Below are 24,880 nucleotides of genomic sequence, written 5' to 3' on the forward strand. Positions count from 1 at the left end.
GAAAGTACCCAGGGAGTAAACTCATTTCCCAAACGATTTTTTAAATTATTTTTTCACCACTAAAACGCATGAGACTTGTAGTTTTCAAGAATGTTTTCATTTTTGATGAGACGCTGAATAAAAGCAGTTTAATCGCCGGCAAACCAAAACCTGCGATTTCCCGTAAATCCCGGACTCGGCCCGTATAGTCAAAAGTATACAAAGAAAGTACCCAGGGAGTAAACTCATTTCCAGAACGATTTTTTAAATTATTTTTTCAACACTAAAACGCATAAAACTTGTAGTTTTTAAAAATGTTTTCATTTTTGATGAGACGCTGAATAAAAGAAGTTTACTCGCCGGCAAACGAAAACCCGCGATTTCCCGTAAATCCCAGGCTTGGCCCGTATAGTCAAAAGTATACAAGGAAAGTACCCAGGGAGTAAACTCATTTCCCGAACGATTTTTTAAATTACTTTTTCACCACTAAAACGCATGAGACTTGTAGTTTTTAAAAATGTTTTCATTTTTGATGAGACGCTGAATAAAAGAAGTTTAATCGCCTGCAAACCAAAACCTGCGATTTCCCGTAAATCCCGGACTCGGCCCGTATAGTCAAAAGTATACAAAGAAAGTACCCAGGGAGTAAACTCATTTCCCGAACGATTTTTTAAATTATTTTTTCACCACTAAAACGTATGAGACTTGTAGTTTTTAAAAATGTTTTCATTTTTGATGAGACGCTGAATAAAAGAAGTTTAATCGCCGGCAAACGAAAACCTGCGATTTCCCGTAAATCCTGGACTCGCCCCGTATAGTCAAAAGTATAAAAAGAAAGTACTCAGGGAGTAAACTCATTTCCCAAGAGATTTTTTAAATTATTATTTCACCACTAAAACGCATGAGACTTGTAGTTTTCAAGAATGTTTTCATTTTTGATGAGACGCTGAATAAAAGCAGTTTAATCGCCGGAAAACCAAAACCTGCGATTTACCGTAAATTCCGGACTCGGCCCGTATAGTCAAAAGTATACAAAGAAAGTACCCAGGGAGTAAACTCATTTCCCAAACGATTTTTTAAATTATTATTTCACCACTAAAGCGCATGAGACTTGTAGTTTTCAAGAATGTTTTCATTTTTGATGAGACGCTGAATAAAAGCAGTTTAATCGCCGGCAAACCAAAACCTGCGAATTCCCGTAAATCCCGGACTCGGCCCGTATAGTCAAAAGTATACAAAGAAAGTACCCAGGGAGTAAACTCATTTCCAGAACGATTTTTTAAATTATTTTTTCAACACTAAAACGCATAAGACTTGTAGTTTTTAAAAATGTTTTCATTTTTGATGAGACGCTGACTAAAAGAAGTTTACTCGCCGGCAAACGAAAACCCGCGATTTCCCGTAAATCCCAGGCTTGGCCCGTATAGTCAAAAGTATACAAGGAAAGTACCCAGGGAGTAAACTCATTTCCCGAACGATTTTTTAAATTACTTTTTCACCACTAAAACGCATGAGACTTGTAGTTTTTAAAAATGTTTTCATTTTTGATGAGACGCTGAATAAAAGAAGTTTAATCGCCGACAAACGAAAACCTGCGATTTCCCGTAAATCCTGGACTCGCCCCGTATAGTCAAAAGTATACAAAGAAAGTACCCAGGGAGTAAACTCATTTCCCAAACGATTTTTTAAATTATTATTTCACCACTAAAACGCATGAGACTTGTAGTTTTCAAGAATGTTTTCATTTTTGATGAGACGCTGAATAAAAGCAGTTTAATCGCCGGCAAACCAAAACCTGCGATTTCCCGTAAATCCCGGACTCAGCCCGTATAGTCAAAAGTATACAAAGAAAGTGCCCAGGGAGTAAACTCATTTCCAGAACGATTTTTTAAATTATTTTTTCAACACTAAAACGCATAAGACTTGTAGTTTTTAAAAATGTTTTCATTTTTGATAAGACGCTGAATAAAAGAAGTTTAATCGCCGGCAAACGAAAACCCGCGATTTACCGTAAATCCCGGGCTTGGCCCGTATAGTCAAAAGTATACAAAGAAAGTACCCAGGGATTAAACTCATTTCCCGAACGATTTTTTAAATTACTTTTTCACCACTAAAACGCATGAGACTTGTAGTTTTTAAAAATGTTTTCATTTTTGATGAGACGCTGAATAAAAGAAGATAATCGCCGGCAAACGAAAACCTGCGATTTCCCGAAAATCCTGGACTCGGCCCATATAGTCAAAAGTATACAAAGAAAGTACCCAGGGAGTAAACTCATTTCCCAAACGATTTTTTAAATTAATTATTTCACCACTAAAACGCATGAGACTTGTAGTTTTCAAGAATGTTTTCATTTTTGATGAGACGCTGAATAAAAGCAGTTTAATCGCCGGCAAACCAAAACCTGCGATTTCCCGTAAATCCCGGACTCGGCCCGTATAGTCAAAAGTATACAAAGAAAGTACCCAGGGAGTAAACTCATTTCCAGAACGATTTTTTAAATTATTTTTTCAACACTAAAACGCATAAGACTTGTAGTTTTTAAAAATGTTTTCATTTTTGATGAGACGCTGAATAAAAGAAGTTTAATCGCCGGCAAACAAAAACCCGCGATTTCCCGTAAATCCTGGGCTTGGCCCGTATAGTCAAAAGTATACAAAGAAAGTACCCAGGGAGTAAACTCATTTCCCGAACGATTTTTTAAATTACTTTTACACCACTAAAACGCATGAGACTTGTAGTTTTCAAGAATGTTTTCATTTTTGATGAGACGCTGAATAAAAGCAGTTTAATCGCCGGCAAACCAAAACCTGCGAATTCCCGTAAATCCCGGACTCGGCCCGTATAGTCAAAAGTATACAAAGAAAGTACCCAGAGAGTAAACTCATTTCCAGAACGATTTTTTAAATTATTTTTTCAACACTAAAACGCATAAGACTTGTAGTTTTTAAAAATGTTTTCATTTTTGATGAGACGCTGAATAAAAGAAGTTTACTCGCCGGCAAACGAAAACCCGCGATTTCCCGTAAATCCCAGGCTTGGCCCGTATAGTCAAAAGTATACAAGGAAAGTACCCAGGGAGTAAACTCATTTCCCGAACGATTTTTTAAATTACTTTTTCACCACTAAAACGCATGAGACTTGTAGTTTTTAAAAATGTTTTCATTTTTGATGAGACGCTGAATAAAAGAAGTTTAATCGCCGACAAACGAAAACCTGCGATTTCCCGTAAATCCTGGACTCGCCCCGTATAGTCAAAAGTATACAAAGAAAGTACCCAGGGAGTAAACTCATTTCCCAAACGATTTTTTAAATTATTATTTCACCACTAAAACGCATGAGACTTGTAGTTTTCAAGAATGTTTTCATTTTTGATGAGACGCTGAATAAAAGCAGTTTAATCGCCGGCAAACCAAAACCTGCGATTTCCCGTAAATCCCGGACTCAGCCCGTATAGTCAAAAGTATACAAAGAAAGTGCCCAGGGAGTAAACTCATTTCCAGAACGATTTTTTAAATTATTTTTTCAACACTAAAACGCATAAGACTTGTAGATTTTAAAAATGTTTTCATTTTTGATAAGACGCTGAATAAAAGAAGTTTAATCGCCGGCAAACGAAAACCCGCGATTTACCGTAAATTCCGGGCTTGGCCCGTATAGTCAAAAGTATACAAAGAAAGTACCCAGGGATTAAACTCATTTCCCGAACGATTTTTTAAATTACTTTTTCACCACTAAAACGCATGAGACTTGTAGTTTTTAAAAATGTTTTCATTTTTGATGAGACGCTGAATAAAAGAAGATAATCGCCGGCAAACGAAAACCTGCGATTTCCCGTAAATCCTGGACTCGGCCCATATAGTCAAAAGTATACAAAGAAAGTACCCAGGGAGTAAACTCATTTCCCAAACGATTTTTTAAATTAATTATTTCACCACTAAAACGCATGAGACTTGTAGTTTTCAAGAATGTTTTCATTTTTGATGAGACGCTGAATAAAAGCAGTTTAATCGCCGGCAAACCAAAACCTGCGATTTCCCGTAAATCCCGGACTCGGCCCGTATAGTCAAAAGTATACAAAGAAAGTACCCAGGGAGTAAACTCATTTCCAGAACGATTTTTTAAATTATTTTTTCAACACTAAAACGCATAAGACTTGTAGTTTTTAAAAATGTGTTCATTTTTGATGAGACGCTGAATAAAAGAAGTTTAATCGCCGGCAAACAAAAACCCGCGATTTCCCGTAAAACCTGGGCTTGGCCCGTATAGTCAAAAGTATACAAAGAAAGTACCCAGGGAGTAAACTCATTTCCCGAACGATTTTTTAAATTACTTTTACACCACTAAAACGCATGAGACTTGTAGTTTTTAAAAATGTTTTCATTTTTGATGAGACGCTGAATAAAAGAGGTTTAATCGCCGGCAAACGAAAACCTGCGATTTCCCGTAAATCCTGGACTCGGCCCGTGTAGTCAAAAGTATACAAAGAAAGTACCCAGGGAGTAAACTCATTTCCCAAACGATTTTTTAAATTATTTTTTCACCACTAAAACGCATGAGACTTGTAGTTTTCAAGAATGTTTTCATTTTTGATGAGACGCTGAATAAAAGCAGTTTACTCGCCGGCAAACGAAAACCCGCGATTTCCCGTAAATCCCAGGCTTGGCCCGTATAGTCAAAAGTATACAAGGAAAGTACCCAGGGAGTAAACTCATTTCCCGAACGATTTTTTAAATTACTTTTTCACCACTAAAACGCATGAGACTTGTAGTTTTTAAAAATGTTTTCATTTTTGATGAGACGCTGAATAAAAGAAGTTTAATCGCCGACAAACGAAAACCTGCGATTTCCCGTAAATCCTGGACTCGCCCCGTATAGTCAAAAGTATACAAAGAAAGTACCCAGGGAGTAAACTCATTTCCCAAACGATTTTTTAAATTATTATTTCACCACTAAAACGCATGAGACTTGTAGTTTTCAAGAATGTTTTCATTTTTGATGAGACGCTGAATAAAAGCAGTTTAATCGCCGGCAAACCAAAACCTGCGATTTCCCGTAAATCCCGGACTCGGCCCGTATAGTCAAAAGTATACAAAGAAAGTGCCCAGGGAGTAAACTCATTTCCAGAACGATTTTTTAAATTATTTTTTCAACACTAAAACGCATAAGACTTGTAGTTTTTAAAAATGTTTTCATTTTTGATAAGACGCTGAATAAAAGAAGTTTAATCGCCGGCAAACGAAAACCCGCGATTTACCGTAAATCCCGGGCTTGGCCCGTATAGTCAAAAGTATACAAAGAAAGTACCCAGGGATTAAACTCATTTCCCGAACGATTTTTTAAATTACTTTTTCACCACTAAAACGCATGAGACTTGTAGTTTTTAAAAATGTTTTCATTTTTGATGAGACGCTGAATAAAAGAAGATAATCGCCGGCAAACGAAAACCTGCGATTTCCCGAAAATCCTGGACACGGCCCATATAGTCAAAAGTATACAAAGAAAGTACCCAGGGAGTAAACTCATTTCCCAAACGATTTTTTAAATTAATTATTTCACCACTAAAACGCATGAGACTTGTAGTTTTCAAGAATGTTTTCATTTTTGATGAGACGCTGAATAAAAGCAGTTTAATCGCCGGCAAACCAAAACCTGCGATTTCCCGTAAATCCCGGACTCGGCCCGTATAGTCAAAAGTATACAAAGAAAGTACCCAGGGAGTAAACTCATTTCCAGAACGATTTTTTAAATTATTTTTTCAACACTAAAACGCATAAGACTTGTAGTTTTTAAAAATGTTTTCATTTTTGATGAGACGCTGAATAAAAGAAGTTTAATCGCCGGCAAACAAAAACCCGCGATTTCCCGTAAATCCTGGGCTTGGCCCGTATAGTCAAAAGTATACAAAGAAAGTACCCAGGGAGTAAACTCATTTCCCGAACGATTTTTTAAATTACTTTTACACCACTAAAACGCATGAGACTTGTAGTTTTCAAGAATGTTTTCATTTTTGATGAGACGCTGAATAAAAGCAGTTTAATCGCCGGCAAACCAAAACCTGCGAATTCCCGTAAATCCCGGACTCGGCCCGTATAGTCAAAAGTATACAAAGAAAGTACCCAGAGAGTAAACTCATTTCCAGAACGATTTTTTAAATTATTTTTTCAACACTAAAACGCATAAGACTTGTAGTTTTTAAAAATGTTTTCATTTTTGATGAGACGCTGAATAAAAGAAGTTTACTCGCCGGCAAACGAAAACCCGCGATTTCCCGTAAATCCCAGGCTTGGCCCGTATAGTCAAAAGTATACAAGGAAAGTACCCAGGGAGTAAACTCATTTCCCGAACGATTTTTTAAATTACTTTTTCACCACTAAAACGCATGAGACTTGTAGTTTTTAAAAATGTTTTCATTTTTGATGAGACGCTGAATAAAAGAAGTTTAATCGCCGACAAACGAAAACCTGCGATTTCCCGTAAATCCTGGACTCGCCCCGTATAGTCAAAAGTATACAAAGAAAGTACCCAGGGAGTAAACTCATTTCCCAAACGATTTTTTAAATTATTATTTCACCACTAAAACGCATGAGACTTGTAGTTTTCAAGAATGTTTTCATTTTTGATGAGACGCTGAATAAAAGCAGTTTAATCGCCGGCAAACCAAAACCTGCGATTTCCCGTAAATCCCGGACTCAGCCCGTATAGTCAAAAGTATACAAAGAAAGTGCCCAGGGAGTAAACTCATTTCCAGAACGATTTTTTAAATTATTTTTTCAACACTAAAACGCATAAGACTTGTAGATTTTAAAAATGTTTTCATTTTTGATAAGACGCTGAATAAAAGAAGTTTAATCGCCGGCAAACGAAAACCCGCGATTTACCGTAAATTCCGGGCTTGGCCCGTATAGTCAAAAGTATACAAAGAAAGTACCCAGGGATTAAACTCATTTCCCGAACGATTTTTTAAATTACTTTTTCACCACTAAAACGCATGAGACTTGTAGTTTTTAAAAATGTTTTCATTTTTGATGAGACGCTGAATAAAAGAAGATAATCGCCGGCAAACGAAAACCTGCGATTTCCCGTAAATCCTGGACTCGGCCCATATAGTCAAAAGTATACAAAGAAAGTACCCAGGGAGTAAACTCATTTCCCAAACGATTTTTTAAATTAATTATTTCACCACTAAAACGCATGAGACTTGTAGTTTTCAAGAATGTTTTCATTTTTGATGAGACGCTGAATAAAAGCAGTTTAATCGCCGGCAAACCAAAACCTGCGATTTCCCGTAAATCCCGGACTCGGCCCGTATAGTCAAAAGTATACAAAGAAAGTACCCAGGGAGTAAACTCATTTCCAGAACGATTTTTTAAATTATTTTTTCAACACTAAAACGCATAAGACTTGTAGTTTTTAAAAATGTGTTCATTTTTGATGAGACGCTGAATAAAAGAAGTTTAATCGCCGGCAAACAAAAACCCGCGATTTCCCGTAAAACCTGGGCTTGGCCCGTATAGTCAAAAGTATACAAAGAAAGTACCCAGGGAGTAAACTCATTTCCCGAACGATTTTTTAAATTACTTTTACACCACTAAAACGCATGAGACTTGTAGTTTTTAAAAATGTTTTCATTTTTGATGAGACGCTGAATAAAAGAGGTTTAATCGCCGGCAAACGAAAACCTGCGATTTCCCGTAAATCCTGGACTCGGCCCGTGTAGTCAAAAGTATACAAAGAAAGTACCCAGGGAGTAAACTCATTTCCCAAACGATTTTTTAAATTATTTTTTCACCACTAAAACGCATGAGACTTGTAGTTTTCAAGAATGTTTTCATTTTTGATGAGACGCTGAATAAAAGCAGTTTACTCGCCGGCAAACGAAAACCCGCGATTTCCCGTAAATCCCAGGCTTGGCCCGTATAGTCAAAAGTATACAAGGAAAGTACCCAGGGAGTAAACTCATTTCCCGAACGATTTTTTAAATTACTTTTTCACCACTAAAACGCATGAGACTTGTAGTTTTTAAAAATGTTTTCATTTTTGATGAGACGCTGAATAAAAGAAGTTTAATCGCCGACAAACGAAAACCTGCGATTTCCCGTAAATCCTGGACTCGCCCCGTATAGTCAAAAGTATACAAAGAAAGTACCCAGGGAGTAAACTCATTTCCCAAACGATTTTTTAAATTATTATTTCACCACTAAAACGCATGAGACTTGTAGTTTTCAAGAATGTTTTCATTTTTGATGAGACGCTGAATAAAAGCAGTTTAATCGCCGGCAAACCAAAACCTGCGATTTCCCGTATATCCCGGACTCGGCCCGTATAGTCAAAAGTATACAAAGAAAGTACCCAGGGAGTAAACTCACTTCCAGAACGATTTTTTAAATTATTTTTTCAACACTAAAACGCATAAGACTTGTAGTTTTTAAAAATGTTTTCATTTTTGATAAGACGCTGAATAAAAGAAGTTTAATCGCCGGCAAACGAAAACCCGCGATTTACCGTAAATCCCGGGCTTGGCCCGTATAGTCAAAAGTATACAAAGAAAGTACCCAGGGATTAAACTCATTTCCCGAACGATTTTTTAAATTACTTTTTCACCACTAAAACGCATGAGACTTGTAGTTTTTAAAAATGTTTTTATTTTTGATGAGACGCTGAATAAAAGAAGTTTAATCGCCGGCAAACGAAAACCTGCGATTTCCCGTAAATCCTGGACTCGGCCCATATAGTCAAAAGTATACAAAGAAAGTACCCAGGGAGTAAACTCATTTCCCAAACGATTTTTTAAATTAATTATTTCACCACTAAAACGCATGAGACTTGTAGTTTTCAAGAATGTTTTCATTTTTGATGAGACGCTGAATAAAAGCAGTTTAATCGCCGGCAAACCAAAACCTGCGATTTCCCGTAAATCCCGGACTCGGCCCGTATAGTCAAAAGTATACAAAGAAAGTACCCAGGGAGTAAACTCATTTCCAGAACGATTTTTTAAATTATTTTTTCAACACTAAAACGCATAAGACTTGTAGTTTTTAAAAATGTTTTCATTTTTGATGAGACGCTGAATAAAAGAAGTTTAATCGCCGGCAAACGAAAACCCGCGATTTCCCGTAAATCCTGGGCTTGGCCCGTATAGTCAAAAGTATACAAAGAAAGTACCCAGGGAGTAAACTCATTTCCCGAACGATTTTTTAAATTACTTTTACACCACTAAAACGCATGAGACTTGTAGTTTTTAAAAATGTTTTCATTTTTGATGAGACGCTGAATAAAAGAGGTTTAATCGCCGGCAAACGAAAACCTGCGATTTCCCGTAAATCCTGGACTCGGCCCGTGTAGTCAAAAGTATACAAAGAAAGTACCCAGGGAGTAAACTCATTTCCCAAACGATTTTTTAAATTATTTTTTCACCACTAAAACGCATGAGACTTGTAGTTTTCAAGAATGTTTTCATTTTTGATGAGACGCTGAATAAAAGCAGTTTAATCGCCGGCAAACCAAAACCTGCGATTTCCCGTAAATCCCGGACTCGGCCCGTATAGTCAAAAGTATACAAAGAAAGTAGCCAGGGAGAAAACTCATTTCCAGAACGATTTTTTAAATTATTTTTTCAACACTAAAACGCATAAGACTTGTAGTTTTTAAAAATGTTTTCATTTTTGATGAGACGCTGAATAAAAGAAGTTTAATCGCCGGCAAACCAAAACCTGCGATTTCCCGTAAATCCCGGACTCGGCCAGTATAGTCAAAAGTATACAAAGAAAGTACCCAGGGAGTAAACTCATTTCCAGAACGATTTTTTAAATTATTTTTTCAACACTAAAACGCATAAGACTTGTAGTTTTTAAAAATGTTTTCATTTTTGATGAGACGCTGAATAAAAGAAGTTTAATCGCCGGCAAACGAAAACCCGCGATTTACCGTAAATCCCGGGCTTGGCCCGTATAGTCAAAAGTATACAAAGAAAGTACCCAGGGATTAAACTTATTTCCCGAACGATTTTTTAAATTATTTTTTCAACACTAAAACGCATAAGACTTGTAGGTTTTAAAAATGTTTTCATTTTTGATGATACGCTGAATAAAAGAAGTTTAATCGCCGGCAAACGAAAACCCGCGATTTCCCGTAAATCCTGGGCTTGGCCCGTATAGTCAAAAGTATACAAAGAAAGTACCCAGGGAGTAAACTCATTTCCCGAACGATTTTTTAAATTACTTTTTCACCACTAAAACGCATGAGACTTGTAGTTTTTAAAAATGTTTTCATTTTTGATGAGACGCTGAATAAAAGAAGTTTAATCGCCGGCAAACCAAAACTTGCGATTTCCCGTAAATCCCGGACTCGGCCCGTATAGTCAAAAGTATACAAAGAAAGTACCCAGGGAGTAAACTCATTTCCAGATCGATTTTTTAAATTATTTTTTCAACACTAAAACGCATAAGACTTGTAGTTTTTAAAAATGTTTTCATTTTTGATGAGACGCTGAATAAAAGAAGTTTAATCGCCGGCAAACGAAAACCCGCAATTTCCCGTAAATCCCGGTCTCGGCCCGTATAGTCAAAAGTATACAAGGAAAGTACCCAGTGAGTAAACTCATTTCCCTAACGAATTTTTAAATTATTTTTTTACCACTAAAACGCATGAGATTTGTGGTTTTCAAAAATGTTTTCATTTTTGATGAGACGCTGAATAAAAGAAGTTTAATCGCTGGCAAACGAACACCTGCGATTTCCCGTAAATCCCGGACTCGGCCCGTATAGTCAAAAGTATACAAAGAGAGTACCCAGGGAGTAAACTCATTTCCAGAACGATTTTTTAAATTATTTTTTCAACACTAAAACGCATAAGACTTGTAGTTTTTAAAAATGTTTTCATTTTTGATGAGACGCTGAATAAAAGAAGTTTAATCGCCGGCAAACGAAAACCCGCGATTTCCCGTAAATCATGGGCTTGGCCCGTATAGTCAAAAGTATACAAAGAAAGTACCCAGGGAGTAAACTCATTTCCCGAACGATTTTTTAAATTACTTTTACACCACTAAAGCCCATGAGACTTGTAGTTTTTAAAAATGTTTTCATTTCTGATGAGACGCTGAATAAAAGAAGTTTAATCGCCGGCAAACGAAAACCCGCAATTTCCCGTAAATCCCGGTCTCGGCCCGTATAGTCAAAAGTATACAAGGAAAGTACCCAGTGAGTAAACTCATTTCCCTAACGAATTTTTAAATTATTTTTTTACCACTAAAACGCATGAGATTTGTGGTTTTCAAAAATGTTTTCATTTTTGATGAGACGCTGAATAAAAGAAGTTTAATCGCTGGCAAACGAACACCTGCGATTTCCCGTAAATCCCGGACTCGGCCCGTATAGTCAAAAGTATACAAAGAGAGTACCCAGGGAGTAAACTCATTTCCAGAACGATTTTTTAAATTATTTTTTCAACACTAAAACGCATAAGACTTGTAGTTTTTAAAAATGTTTTCATTTTTGATGAGACGCTGAATAAAAGAAGTTTAATCGCCGGCAAACGAAAACCCGCGATTTCCCGTAAATCATGGGCTTGGCCCGTATAGTCAAAAGTATACAAAGAAAGTACCCAGGGAGTAAACTCATTTCCCGAACGATTTTTTAAATTACTTTTACACCACTAAAACGCATGAGACTTGTAGTTTTTAAAAATGTTTTCATTTTTGATGAGACGCTGAATAAAAGAGGTTTAATCGCCGGCAAACGAAAACCTGCGATTTCCCGTAAATCCTGGACTCGGCCCGTGTAGTCAAAAGTATACAAAGAAAGTACCCAGGGAGTAAACTCATTTCCCAAACGATTTTTTAAATTATTTTTTCACCACTAAAACGCATGAGACTTGTAGTTTTCAAGAATGTTTTCATTTTTGATGAGACGCTGAATAAAAGCAGTTTAATCGCCGGCAAACCAAAACCTGCGATTTCCCGTAAATCCCGGACTCGGCCCGTATAGTCAAAAGTATACAAAGAAAGTACCCAGGGAGTAAACTCATTTCCAGAACGATTTTTTAAATTATTTTTTCAACACTAAAACGCATAAGACTTGTAGTTTTTAAAAATGTTTTCATTTTTGATGAGACGCTGAATAAAAGAAGTTTACTCGCCGGCAAACGAAAACCCGCGATTTCCCGTAAATCCCAGGCTTGGCCCGTATAGTCAAAAGTATACAAGGAAAGTACCCAGGGAGTAAACTCATTTCCCGAACGATTTTTTAAATTACTTTTTCACCACTAAAACGCATGAGACTTGTAGTTTTTAAAAATGTTTTCATTTTTGATGAGACGCTCAATAAAAGAAGTTTAATCGCCGACAAACGAAAACCTGCGATTTCCCGTAAATCCTGGACTCGCCCCGTATAGTCAAAAGTATACAAAGAAAGTACCCAGGGAGTAAACTCATTTCCCAAACGATTTTTTAAATTATTATTTCACCACTAAAACGCATGAGACTTGTAGTTTTCAAGAATGTTTTCATTTTTGATGAGACGCTGAATAAAAGCAGTTTAATCGCCGGCAAACCAAAACCTGCGATTTCCCGTATATCCCGGACTCGGCCCGTATAGTCAAAAGTATACAAAGAAAGTACCCAGGGAGTAAACTCACTTCCAGAACGATTTTTTAAATTATTTTTTCAACACTAAAACGCATAAGACTTGTAGTTTTTAAAAATGTTTTCATTTTTGATAAGACGCTGAATAAAAGAAGTTTAATCGCCGGCAAACGAAAACCCGCGATTTACCGTAAATCCCGGGCTTGGCCCGTATAGTCAAAAGTATACAAAGAAAGTACCCAGGGATTAAACTCATTTCCCGAACGATTTTTTAAATTACTTTTTCACCACTAAAACGCATGAGACTTGTAGTTTTTAAAAATGTTTTCATTTTTGATGAGACGCTGAATAAAAGAAGTTTAATCGCCGGCAAACGAAAACCTGCGATTTCCCGTAAATCCTGGACTCGGCCCATATAGTCAAAAGTATACAAAGAAAGTACCCAGGGAGTAAACTCATTTCCCAAACGATTTTTTAAATTAATTATTTCACCACTAAAACGCATGAGACTTGTAGTTTTCAAGAATGTTTTCATTTTTGATGAGACGCTGAATAAAAGCAGTTTAATCGCCGGCAAACCAAAACCTGCGATTTCCCGTAAATCCCGGACTCGGCCCGTATAGTCAAAAGTATACAAAGAAAGTACCCAGGGAGTAAACTCATTTCCAGAACGATTTTTTAAATTATTTTTTCAACACTAAAACGCATAAGACTTGTAGTTTTTAAAAATGTTTTCATTTTTGATGAGACGCTGAATAAAAGAAGTTTAATCGCCGGCAAACGAAAACCCGCGATTTCCCGTAAATCCTGGGCTTGGCCTGTATAGTCAAAAGTATACAAAGAAAGTACCCAGGGAGTAAACTCATTTCCCGAACGATTTTTTAAATTACTTTTACACCACTAAAACGCATGAGACTTGTAGTTTTTAAAAATGTTTTCATTTTTGATGAGACGCTGAATAAAAGAGGTTTAATCGCCGGCAAACGAAAACCTGCGATTTCCCGTAAACCCTGGACTCGGCCCGTGTAGTCAAAAGTATACAAAGAAAGTACCCAGGGAGTAAACTCATTTCCCAAACGATTTTTTAAATTATTTTTTCACCACTAAAACGCATGAGACTTGTAGTTTTCAAGAATGTTTTCATTTTTGATGAGACGCTGAATAAAAGCAGTTTAATCGCCGGCAAACCAAAACCTGCGATTTCCCGTAAATCCCGGACTCGGCCCGTATAGTCAAAAGTATACAAAGAAAGTAGCCAGGGAGAAAACTCATTTCCAGAACGATTTTTTAAATTATTTTTTCAACACTAAAACGCATAAGACTTGTAGTTTTTAAAAATGTTTTCATTTTTGATGAGACGCTGAATAAAAGAAGTTTAATCGCCGGCAAACCTAAACCTGCGATTTCCCGTAAATCCCGGACTCGGCCAGTATAGTCAAAAGTATACAAAGAAAGTACCCAGGGAGTAAACTCATTTCCAGAACGATTTTTTAAATTATTTTTTCAACACTAAAACGCATAAGACTTGTAGTTTTTAAAAATGTTTTCATTTTTGATGAGACGCTGAATAAAAGAAGTTTAATCGCCGGCAAACGAAAACCCGCGATTTACCGTAAATCCCGGGCTTGGCCCGTATAGTCAAAAGTATACAAAGAAAGTACCCAGGGATTAAACTTATTTCCCGAACGATTTTTTAAATTATTTTTTCAACACTAAAACGCATAAGACTTGTAGTTTTTAAAAATGTTTTCATTTTTGATGATACGCTGAATAAAAGAAGTTTAATCGCCGGCAAACGAAAACCCGCGATTTCCCGTAAATCCTGGGCTTGGCCCGTATAGTCAAAAGTATACAAAGAAAGTACCCAGGGAGTAAACTCATTTCCCGAACGATTTTTTAAATTACTTTTTCACCACTAAAACGCATGAGACTTGTAGTTTTTAAAAATGTTTTCATTTTTGATGAGACGCTGAATAAAAGAAGTTTAATCGCCGGCAAACCAAAACTTGCGATTTCCCGTAAATCCCGGACTCGGCCCGTATAGTCAAAAGTATACAAAGAAAGTACCCAGGGAGTAAACTCATTTCCAGATCGATTTTTTAAATTATTTTTTCAACACTAAAACGCATAAGACTTGTAGTTTTTAAAAATGTTTTCATTTTTGATGAGACGCTGAATAAAAGAAGTTTAATCGCCGGCAAACGAAAACCTGCGATTTCCCGTAAGTCCCGGACTCGGCCCGTATAGTCAAAAGTATACAAAGAAAGTACCCAGGGAGTAAACTCATTTCCCAAACGATTTTTTAAATTATTATTTCACCACTAAAGCCCATGAGACTTGTAGTTTTTAAAAATGTTTTCATTTTTGATGAGACGCTGAATAAAAGAAGTTTAATCGCCGGCAAACGAAAACCCGCAATTTGCCGTAAATCCCGGTCTCGGCCCGTATAGTCAAAAGTATACAAAGAAAGTACCCAGGGAGTAAACTCATTTCCAGATCGATTTTTTAAATTATTTTGCAACACTAAAACGCATAAGACTTGTAGTTTTTAAAAATGTTTTCATTTTTGATGAGCCGCTGAATAAAAGAAGTTTAATCGCCGGCAAACAAAAACCTGCGATTTCCCGTAAGTCCCGGACTCGGCCCGTATAGTCAAAAGTATACAAAGAAAGTACCCAGGGAGAAAACTCATTTCCCAAACGATTTTTTAAATTATTATTTCACCACTAAAGCCCATGAGACTTGTAGTTTTTAAAAATGTTTTCATTTTTGATGAGACGCTGAATAAAAGAAGTTTAATCGCCGGCAAACGAAAACCCGCAATTTCCCGTAAATCCCGGTCTCGGCCCGTATAGTCAAAAGTATACAAGGAAAGTACCCAGTGAGTAAACTCATTTCCCTAACGAATTTTTAAATTATTTTTTTACCACTAAAACGCATGAGATTTGTAGTTTTCAAAAATGTTTTCATTTTTGATGAGACGCTGAATAAAAGAAGTTTAATCGCTGGCAAACGAACACCTGCGATTTCCCGTAAATCCCGGACTCGGCCCGTATAGTCAAAAGTATACAAAGAGAGTACCCAGGGTGTAAACTCATTTCCCGAACGATTTTTTAAATTATTTTTTCACCACTAAAACGCATGAGACTTGTAGTTTTCAAAAATGTTTTCATTTTTGATGAGACGCTGAATAAAAGAAGTTTAATCGCCGGCAAACGAAAACCTGCGATTTCCCGTAAATCCCGGACTCGGCCCGTATAGTCAAAAGTATACAAAGCAAGTACCCAGGGAGTAAACTCATTTCCCAAACGATTTTTAAAATGATTATTTCACCAGTAAAGCCCATGAGACTTGTATTTTTTAAAAATGTTTTCATTTTTGATGAGACGCTGAATAAAAGAAGTTTAATCGCCGGCAAACGAAAACATGCAATTTCCCGTAAATCCCGGTCTCGGCCCGTATAGTCAAACGTATACAAGGAAAGTACCCAGTGAGTAAACTCATTTCCCTAACGAATTTTTAAATTATTTTTTCACCACTAAAACGCATGAGACTTGTAGTTTTCAAAAATGTTTTCATTTTTGATGAGACGCTGAATAAAAGAAGTTTAATCGCTGGCAAACGAAAACCTGCGATTTCCTGTAAATCCCGGACTCTGCCCGTATAGTCAAAAGTATACAAAGAAGGTACCCAAGGTGTAAACTCATTTCCCGCACGATTTTTTAAATTACTATTTCACCACTAAAGCCCATGAGACTTGTAGTTTTTAAAAATGTTTTCATTTTTGATGAGACGCTGAATAAAAGAAGTTTAATCGCCGGCAAACGAAAACCTGCGATTTCAAGTAAATCCCGGACTCGGTCCGTATAGTCAAAAGTATACAAAGAGAGTACCCAGGGTGTAAACTCATTTCCCGAACGATTTTTTAAATTATTTTTTTACCACTAAAACGCATGAGATTTGTAGTTTTCAAAAATGTTTTCATTTTTGATGAGACGCTGAATAAAAGAAGTTTAATCGCTGGCAAACGAAAACCTGCGATTTCCCGTAAATCCCGGACTCGGCCCGTATAGTCAAAAGCATACAAAGAGAGTACCCAGGGTGTAAACTCATTTCCCAAACGATTTTTTAAATTATTTTTTCACCACTAAAACGCATGAGACTTGTAGTTTTCAAAAAAGTTTTCATTTTTGATGAGACGCTGAATAAAAGAAGTTTAATCGCCGGCAAACGAAAACCTGCGATTTCCCGTAAATCCCGGACTCGGCCCGTATAGTCAAAAGTATACAAAGCAAGTACCCAGGGAGTAAACTCATTTCCCAAACGATTTTTTAAATGATTATTTCACCAGTAAAGCCCATGAGACTTGTAGTTTTTAAAAATGTTTTCATTTTTGATGAGACGCTGAATAAAACAAGTTTAATCGCCGGCAAACGAAAACCCGCAATTTCCCGTAAATCCCGGTCTCGGCCCGTATAGTCAAACGTATACAAGGAAAGTACCCAGTGAGTAAACTCATTTCCCTAACGAATTTTTAAATTATTTTTTCACCACTAAAACGCATGAGACTTGTAGTTTTTAAAAATGTTTTCATTTTTGATGAGACGCTGAATAAAAGAAGTTTAATCGCCGGCAAACGAAAACCTGCGATTTCCAGTAAATCCCGGACTCGGTCCGTATAGTCAAAGGTATACAAAGAGAGTACCCAGGGTGTAAACTCATTTCCCGAACGATTTTTTAAATTATTTTTTTACCACTAAAAAGCATGAGACATGTAGTTTTCAAAAATGTTTTCATTTTTGATGAGACGCTGAATAAAAGAAGTTTAATCGCCGGCAAACGAAAACCTGCGATTTCCCGTAAATCCCGGACTCGGCCCGTATAGTCAAAAGTACACAAAGAGAGTACCCAGGGTGTAAACTTATTTCCCGAACGATTTTTTAAATTATTTTTTCACCACTAAAACGCATGAGACTTGTAGTTTTCAAAAATGTTTTCATTTTTGATGAGACGCTGAATAAAAGAAGTTTAATCGCCGGCAAACGAAAACCTGCGATTTCCCGTAAATCCCGGACTCGGCCCGTATAGTCAAAAGTATACAAAGAAAGTACCCAGGGAGTAAACTCATTTCCCAAACGATTTTTTAAATTATTATTTCACCAGTAAAGCCCATGAGACTTGTAGTTTTTAAAAATGTGTTCATTTTTGATGAGACGCTGAATAAAAGAAGTTTAATCGCCGGCAAACGAAAACCCGCAATTTCCCGTAAATCCCGGTCTCGGCCCGTATAGTCAAACGTATACAAGGAAATTACCCAGTGAGTAAACTCATTTCCCTAACGATTTTTTAAATTATTATTTCACCACTAAAGCCCATGAGACTTGTAGTTTTTAAAAATGTTTTCATTTTTGATGAGACGCTGAATAAATGAAGTTTAATCGCCGGCAAACGAAATCCTGCGATTTCCAGTAAATCCCGGATTTAGCCCGTATAGTCAAAAGTATACAAAGAGAGTACCCAGGGTGTAAACTCATTTCCCGAACGATTTTTTAAATTTTTTTTTCACCACTAAAACGCATGAGACTTGTTGTTTTTAAAAATGTTTTCATTTTTGATGAGACGCTGAATAAAAGAAGTTTAATCGCCGGCAAACGAAAACCTGCGATTTCCCGTAAATCCTGGACTCGGCCCGTATAGTCAAAAGTATACAAAGAAAGTACCCAGGGAGTAAACTCATTTCCCAAACGATTTTTTAAATTATTTTTTCACCACTAAAACGTATGAGACTTGTAGTTTTCAAAAATGTTTTCATTTTTGATGAGACGCTGAATAAAAGAAGTTTAATCGCCGGCAAACGAAAACCTGCGATTTCCCGTAAATCCCGGACTCTGCCCGTATAGTCAAAAGTATACAAAGAAAGTACCCAGGATGTAAACTCATTTCCCGAACGATTTTTTAAATTATTTTTTCACCATTAAAACGCATGAGACGTGTAGTTTTCAAAAATGTTTTCATTTTTGATGAGACGATGAATAAAAGAAGTTTAATCGCCGGCAAACGAAAACCTGCGATTTCCCGTAAATCCCGTGCTCGGCCCGTATAGTCAAAAGTATACAAAGAAAGTACCCAGGGAGTAAACTCATTTCCCTAACGAATTTTTAAATTATTTTTTCACCACTAAAACGCATGAGACTTGTAGTTTTTAAAAATGTTTTCATTTTTGATGAGACGCTGAATAAAAGAAGTTTAATCGCCGGCAAACGAAAACCTGCGATTTCCAGTAAATCCCGGACTCGGTCCGTATAGTCAAAAGTATACAAAGAGAGTACCCAGGGTGTAAACTCATTTCCCGAACGATTTTTTAAATTATTTTTTTACCACTAAAAAGCATGAGACATGTAGTTTTCAAAAATGTTTTCATTTTTGATGAGACGCTGAATAAAAGAAGTTTAATCGCCGGCAAACGAAAACCTGCGATTTCCCGTAAATCCCGGACTCGGCCCGTATAGTCAAAAGTACACAAAGAGAGTACCCAGGGTGTAAACTTATTTCCCGAACGATTTTTTAAATTATTTTTTCACCACTAAAACGCATGAGACTTGTAGTTTTCAAAAATGTTTTCATTTTTGATGAGACGCTGAATAAAAGAAGTTTAATCGCCGGCAAACGAAAACCTGCGATTTCCCGTAAATCCCGGACTCGGCCCGTATAGTCAAAAGTATACAAAGAAAGTACCCAGGGAGTAAACTCATTTCGCAAACGATTTTTTAAATTATTATTTCACCAGTAAAGCCCATGAGACTTGTAGTTTTTAAAAATGTGTTCATTTTTGATGAGACGCTGAATAAAAGAAGTTTAATCGCCGGCAAACGAAAACCCGCAATTTCCCGTAAATCCCGGTCTCGGCCCGTATAGTCAAACGTATACAAGGAAATTATCCAGTGAGTAAACTCATTTCCCTAACGAATTTTTAAATTATTTTTTCGCCATTAAAACGCATGAGACATGTAGTTTTCAAAAATGTTTTCATTTTTGATGAGACGCTGAATAAAAGAAGTTTAATCGCTGGCAAACGAAAACCTGCGATTTCCTGTAAATCCCGGACTCGGCCCGTATAGTCAAAAGTATACAAAGAAGGTACCCAGGGTGTAAACTCATTTCCCGAACGATTTTTTAAATTATTATTTCACCACTAAAGCCCATGAGACTTGTAGTTTTTAAAAATGTTTTCATTTTTGATGAGACGCTGAATAAATGAAGTTTAATCGCCGGCAAACGAAATCCTGCGATTTCCAGTAAATCCCGGATTTAGCCCGTATAGTCAAAAGTATACAAAGAGAGTACCCAGGGTGTAAACTCATTTCCCGAACGATTTTTTAAATTTTTTTTTCACCACTAAAACGCATGAGACTTGTTGTTTTTAAAAATGTTTTCATTTTTGATGAGACGCTGAATAAAAGAAGTTTAATCGCCGGCAAACGAAAACCTGCGATTTCCCGTAAATCCTGGACTCGGCCCGTATAGTCAAAAGTATACAAAGAATGTACCCAGGGAGTAAACTCATTTCCCAAACGATTTTTTAAATTATTTTTTCACCACTAAAACGTATGAGACTTGTAGTTTTCAAAAATGTTTTCATTTTTGATGAGACGCTGAATAAAAGAAGTTTAATCGCCGGCAAACGAAAACCTGCGATTTCCCGTAAATCCCGGACTCTGCCCGTATAGTCAAAAGTATACAAAGAAAGTACCCAGGGTGTAAACTCATTTCCCGAACGATTTTTTAAATTATTTTTTCACCATTAAAACGCATGAGACGTGTAGTTTTCAAAAATGTTTTCATTTTTGATGAGACGATGAATAAAAGAAGTTTAATCGCCGGCAAACGAAAACCTGCGATTTCCCGTAAATCCCGTGCTCGGCCCGTATAGTCAAAAGTATACAAAGAAAGTACCCAGGGAGTAAACTCATTTCCCAAACGATTTTTTAAATTATTATTTTACCACTAAAGCCCATGAGACTTGTAGATTTCAAAAATGTTTTCATTTTTGATGAGACGCTGAATAAAAGAAGTTTAATCGCCGGCAAACGAAAACCTGCGATTTCCCGTAAATCCCGGACTCGGCCCGTATAGTCAAAAGTATACAAAGAAAGTACCCAGGGAGTAAACTCATTTCCCAAACGATTTTTTAAATTATTATTCCACCAGTAAAGCCCATGAGACTTGTAGTTTTTAAAAATGTGTTCATTTTTGATGAGACGCTGAATAAAAGAAGTTTAATCGCCGGCAAACGAAAACCTGCGATTTCCCGTAAATCCCGGACTCGGCCCGTATAGTCAAAAGTATACAAAGAAAGTACCCAGGGAGTAAACTCATTTCCCAAACGATTTTTTAAATTATTATTTCACCAGTAAAGCCCATGAGACTTGTAGTTTTTAAAAATGTGTTCATTTTTGATGAGACGCTGAATAAAAGAAGTTTAATCGCCGGCAAACGAAAACCCGCAATTTCCCGTAAATCCCGGTCTCGGCCCGTATAGTCAAACGTATACAAGGAAATTACCCAGTGAGTAAACTCATTTCCCTAACGAATTTTTAAATTATTTTTTCGCCGTTAAAACGCATGAGACATGTAGTTTTCAAAAATGTTTTCATTTTTGATGAGACGCTGAATAAAAGAAGTTTAATCGCTGGCAAACGAAAACCTGCGATTTCCTGTAAATCCCGGACTCGGCCCGTATAGTCAAAAGTATACAAAGAAGGTACCCAGGGTGTAAACTCATTTCCCGAACGATTTTTTAAATTATTATTTCACCACTAAAGCCCATGAGACTTGTAGTTTTTAAAAATGTTTTCATTTTTGATGAGACGCTGAATAAATGAAGTTTAATCGCCGGCAAACGAAATCCTGCGATTTCCAGTAAATCCCGGATTTAGCCCGTATAGTCAAAAGTATACAAAGAGAGTACCCAGGGTGTAAACTCATTTCCCGAACGATTTTTTAAATTTTTTTTTCACCACTAAAACGCATGAGACTTGTTGTTTTTAAAAATGTTTTCATTTTTGATGAGACGCTGAATAAAAGAAGTTTAATCGCCGGCAAACGAAAACCTGCGATTTCCCGTAAATCCTGGACTCGGCCCGTATAGTCAAAAGTATACAAAGAAAGTACCCAGGGAGTAAACTCATTTCCCAAACGATTTTTTAAATTATTTTTTCACCACTAAAACGTATGAGACTTGTAGTTTTCAAAAATGTTTTCATTTTTGATGAGACGCTGAATAAAAGAAGTTTAATCGCCGGCAAACGAAAACCTGCGATTTCCCGTAAATCCCGGACTCTGCCCGTATAGTCAAAAGTATACAAAGAAAGTACCCAGGATGTAAACTCATTTCCCGAACGATTTTTTAAATTATTTTTTCACCATTAAAACGCATGAGACGTGTAGTTTTCAAAAATGTTTTCATTTTTGATGAGACTATGAATAAAAGAAGTTTAATCGCCGGCAAACGAAAACCTGCGATTTCCCGTAAATCCCGTGCTCGGCCCGTATAGTCAAAAGTATACAAAGAAAGTACCCAGGGAGTAAACTCATTTCCCTAACGAATTTTTAAATTATTTTTTCACCACTAAAACGCATGAGACTTGTAGTTTTTAAAAATGTTTTCATTTTTGATGAGACGCTGAATAAAAGAAGTTTAATCGCCGGCAAACGAAAACCTGCGATTTCCAGTAAATCCCGGACTCGGTCCGTATAGTCAAAAGTATACAAAGAGAGTACCCAGGGTGTAAACTCATTTCCCGAACGATTTTTTAAATTATTTTTTTACCACTAAAAAGCATGAGACATGTAGTTTTCAAAAATGTTTTCATTTTTGATGAGACGCTGAATAAAAGAAGTTTAATCGCCGGCAAACGAAAACCTGCGATTTCCCGTAAATCCCGGACTCGGCCCGTATAGTCAAAAGTACACAAAGAGAGTACCCAGGGTGTAAACTTATTTCCCGAACGATTTTTTAAATTATTTTTTCACCACTAAAACGCATGAGACTTGTAGTTTTCAAAAATGTTTTCATTTTTGATGAGACGCTGAATAAAAGAAGTTTAATCGCCGGCAAACGAAAACCTGCGATTTCCCGTAAATCCCGGACTCGGCCCGTATAGTCAAAAGTATACAAAGAAAGTACCCAGGGAGTAAACTCATTTCGCAAACGATTTTTTAAATTATTATTTCACCAGTAAAGCCCATGAGACTTGTAGTTTTTAAAAATGTGTTCATTTTTGATGAGACGCTGAATAAAAGAAGTTTAATCGCCGGCAAACGAAAACCTGCGATTTCCCGTAAATCCCGGACTCGGCCCGTATAGTCAAAAGTATACAAAGAAAGTACCCAGGGAGTAAACTCATTTCCCAAACGATTTTTTAAATTATTATTTTACCACTAAAGCCCATGAGACTTGTAGATTTCAAAAATGTTTTCATTTTTGATGAGACGCTGAATAAAAGAAGTTTAATCGCCGGCAAACGAAAACCTGCGATTTCCCGTAAATCCCGGACTCGGCCCGTATAGTCAAAAGTATACAAAGAAAGTACCCAGGGAGTAAACTCATTTCCCAAACGATTTTTTAAATTATTATTCCACCAGTAAAGCCCATGAGACTTGTAGTTTTTAAAAATGTGTTCATTTTTGATGAGACGCTGAATAAAAGAAGTTTAATCGCCGGCAAACGAAAACCCGCAATTACCCGTAAATCCCGGTCTCGGCCCGTATAGTCAAACTTATACAAGGAAAGTACCCAGTGAGTAAACTCATTTCCCTAACGAATTTTTAAATTATTTTTTCACCATTAAAACGCATGAGACTTGTAGTTTTCAAAAATGTTTTCATTTTTGATGAGACGCTGAATAAAAGAAGTTTAATCGCTGGCAAACGAAAACCTGCGATTTCCTGTAAATCCCGGACTCGGCCCGTATAGTCAAAAGTATACAAAGAAGGTACCCAGGGTGTAAACTCATTTCCCGAACGATTTTTTAAATTATTATTTCACCACTAAAGCCCATGAGACTTGTAGTTTTTAAAAATGTTTTCATTTTTGATGAGACGCTGAATAAAAGAAGTTTAATCGCCGGCAAACGAAAACCTGCGATTTCCCGTAAATCCTGGACTCGGCCCGTATAGTCAAAAGTATACAAAGAAAGTACTCAGGGAGTAAACTCATTTCCCAAACGATTTTTTAAATTATTTTTTCACCACTAAAACGTATGAGACTTGTAGTTTTCAAAAATGTTTTCATTTTTGATGAGACGCTGAATAAAAGAAGTTTAATCGCCGGCAAACGAAAACCTGCGATTTCCCGTAAATCCCGGACTCTGCCCGTATAGTCAAAAGTATACAAAGAAAGTACCCAGGGTGTAAACTCATTTCCCGAACGATTTTTTAAATTATTTTTTCACCATTAAAACGCATGAGACGTGTAGTTTTCAAAAATGTTTTCATTTTTGATGAGACGATGAATAAAAGAAGTTTAATCGCCGGCAAACGAAAACCTGCGATTTCCCGTAAATCCCGTGCTCGGCCCGTATAGTCAAAAGTATACAAAGAAAGTACCCAGGGAGTAAACTCATTTCCCAAATGATTTTTTAAATTATTATTTTACCACTAAAGCCCATGAGACTTGTAGATTTTAAAAATGTTTTTATTTTTGATGAGACGCTGAATAAAAGAAGTTTAATCGCCGGCAAACGAAAACCTGCAATTTCCCGTAAATCCCGGAGTCGGCCCGTATAGTCAAAAGTATACAAAGAAAGTACCCAGGGAGTAAACTCATTTCCCAAACGATTTTTTAAATTATTATTTCACCACTAAAGCCCATGAGACTTGTAGTTTTTAAAAATGTTTTCATTTTTGATGAGACGCTGAATAAATGAAGTTTAATCGCCGGCAAACGAAATCCTGCGATTTCCAGTAAATCCCGGATTTAGCCCGTATAGTCAAAAGTATACAAAGAGAGTACCCAGGGTGTAAACTCATTTCCCGAACGATTTTTTAAATTTTTTTTTCACCACTAAAACGCATGAGACTTGTTGTTTTTAAAAATGTTTTCATTTTTGATGAGACGCTGAATAAAAGAAGTTTAATCGCCGGCAAACGAAAACCTGCGATTTCCCGTAAATCCTGGACTCGGCCCGTATAGTCAAAAGTATACAAAGAAAGTACCCAGGGAGTAAACTCATTTCCCAAACGATTTTTTAAATTATTTTTTCACCACTAAAACGTATGAGACTTGTAGTTTTCAAAAATGTTTTCATTTTTGATGAGACG

This window comes from Hydractinia symbiolongicarpus, chromosome 2, assembly GCF_029227915.1.
Source record: "Hydractinia symbiolongicarpus strain clone_291-10 chromosome 2, HSymV2.1, whole genome shotgun sequence".
Classification (NCBI taxonomy): domain Eukaryota; kingdom Metazoa; phylum Cnidaria; class Hydrozoa; order Anthoathecata; family Hydractiniidae; genus Hydractinia; species Hydractinia symbiolongicarpus.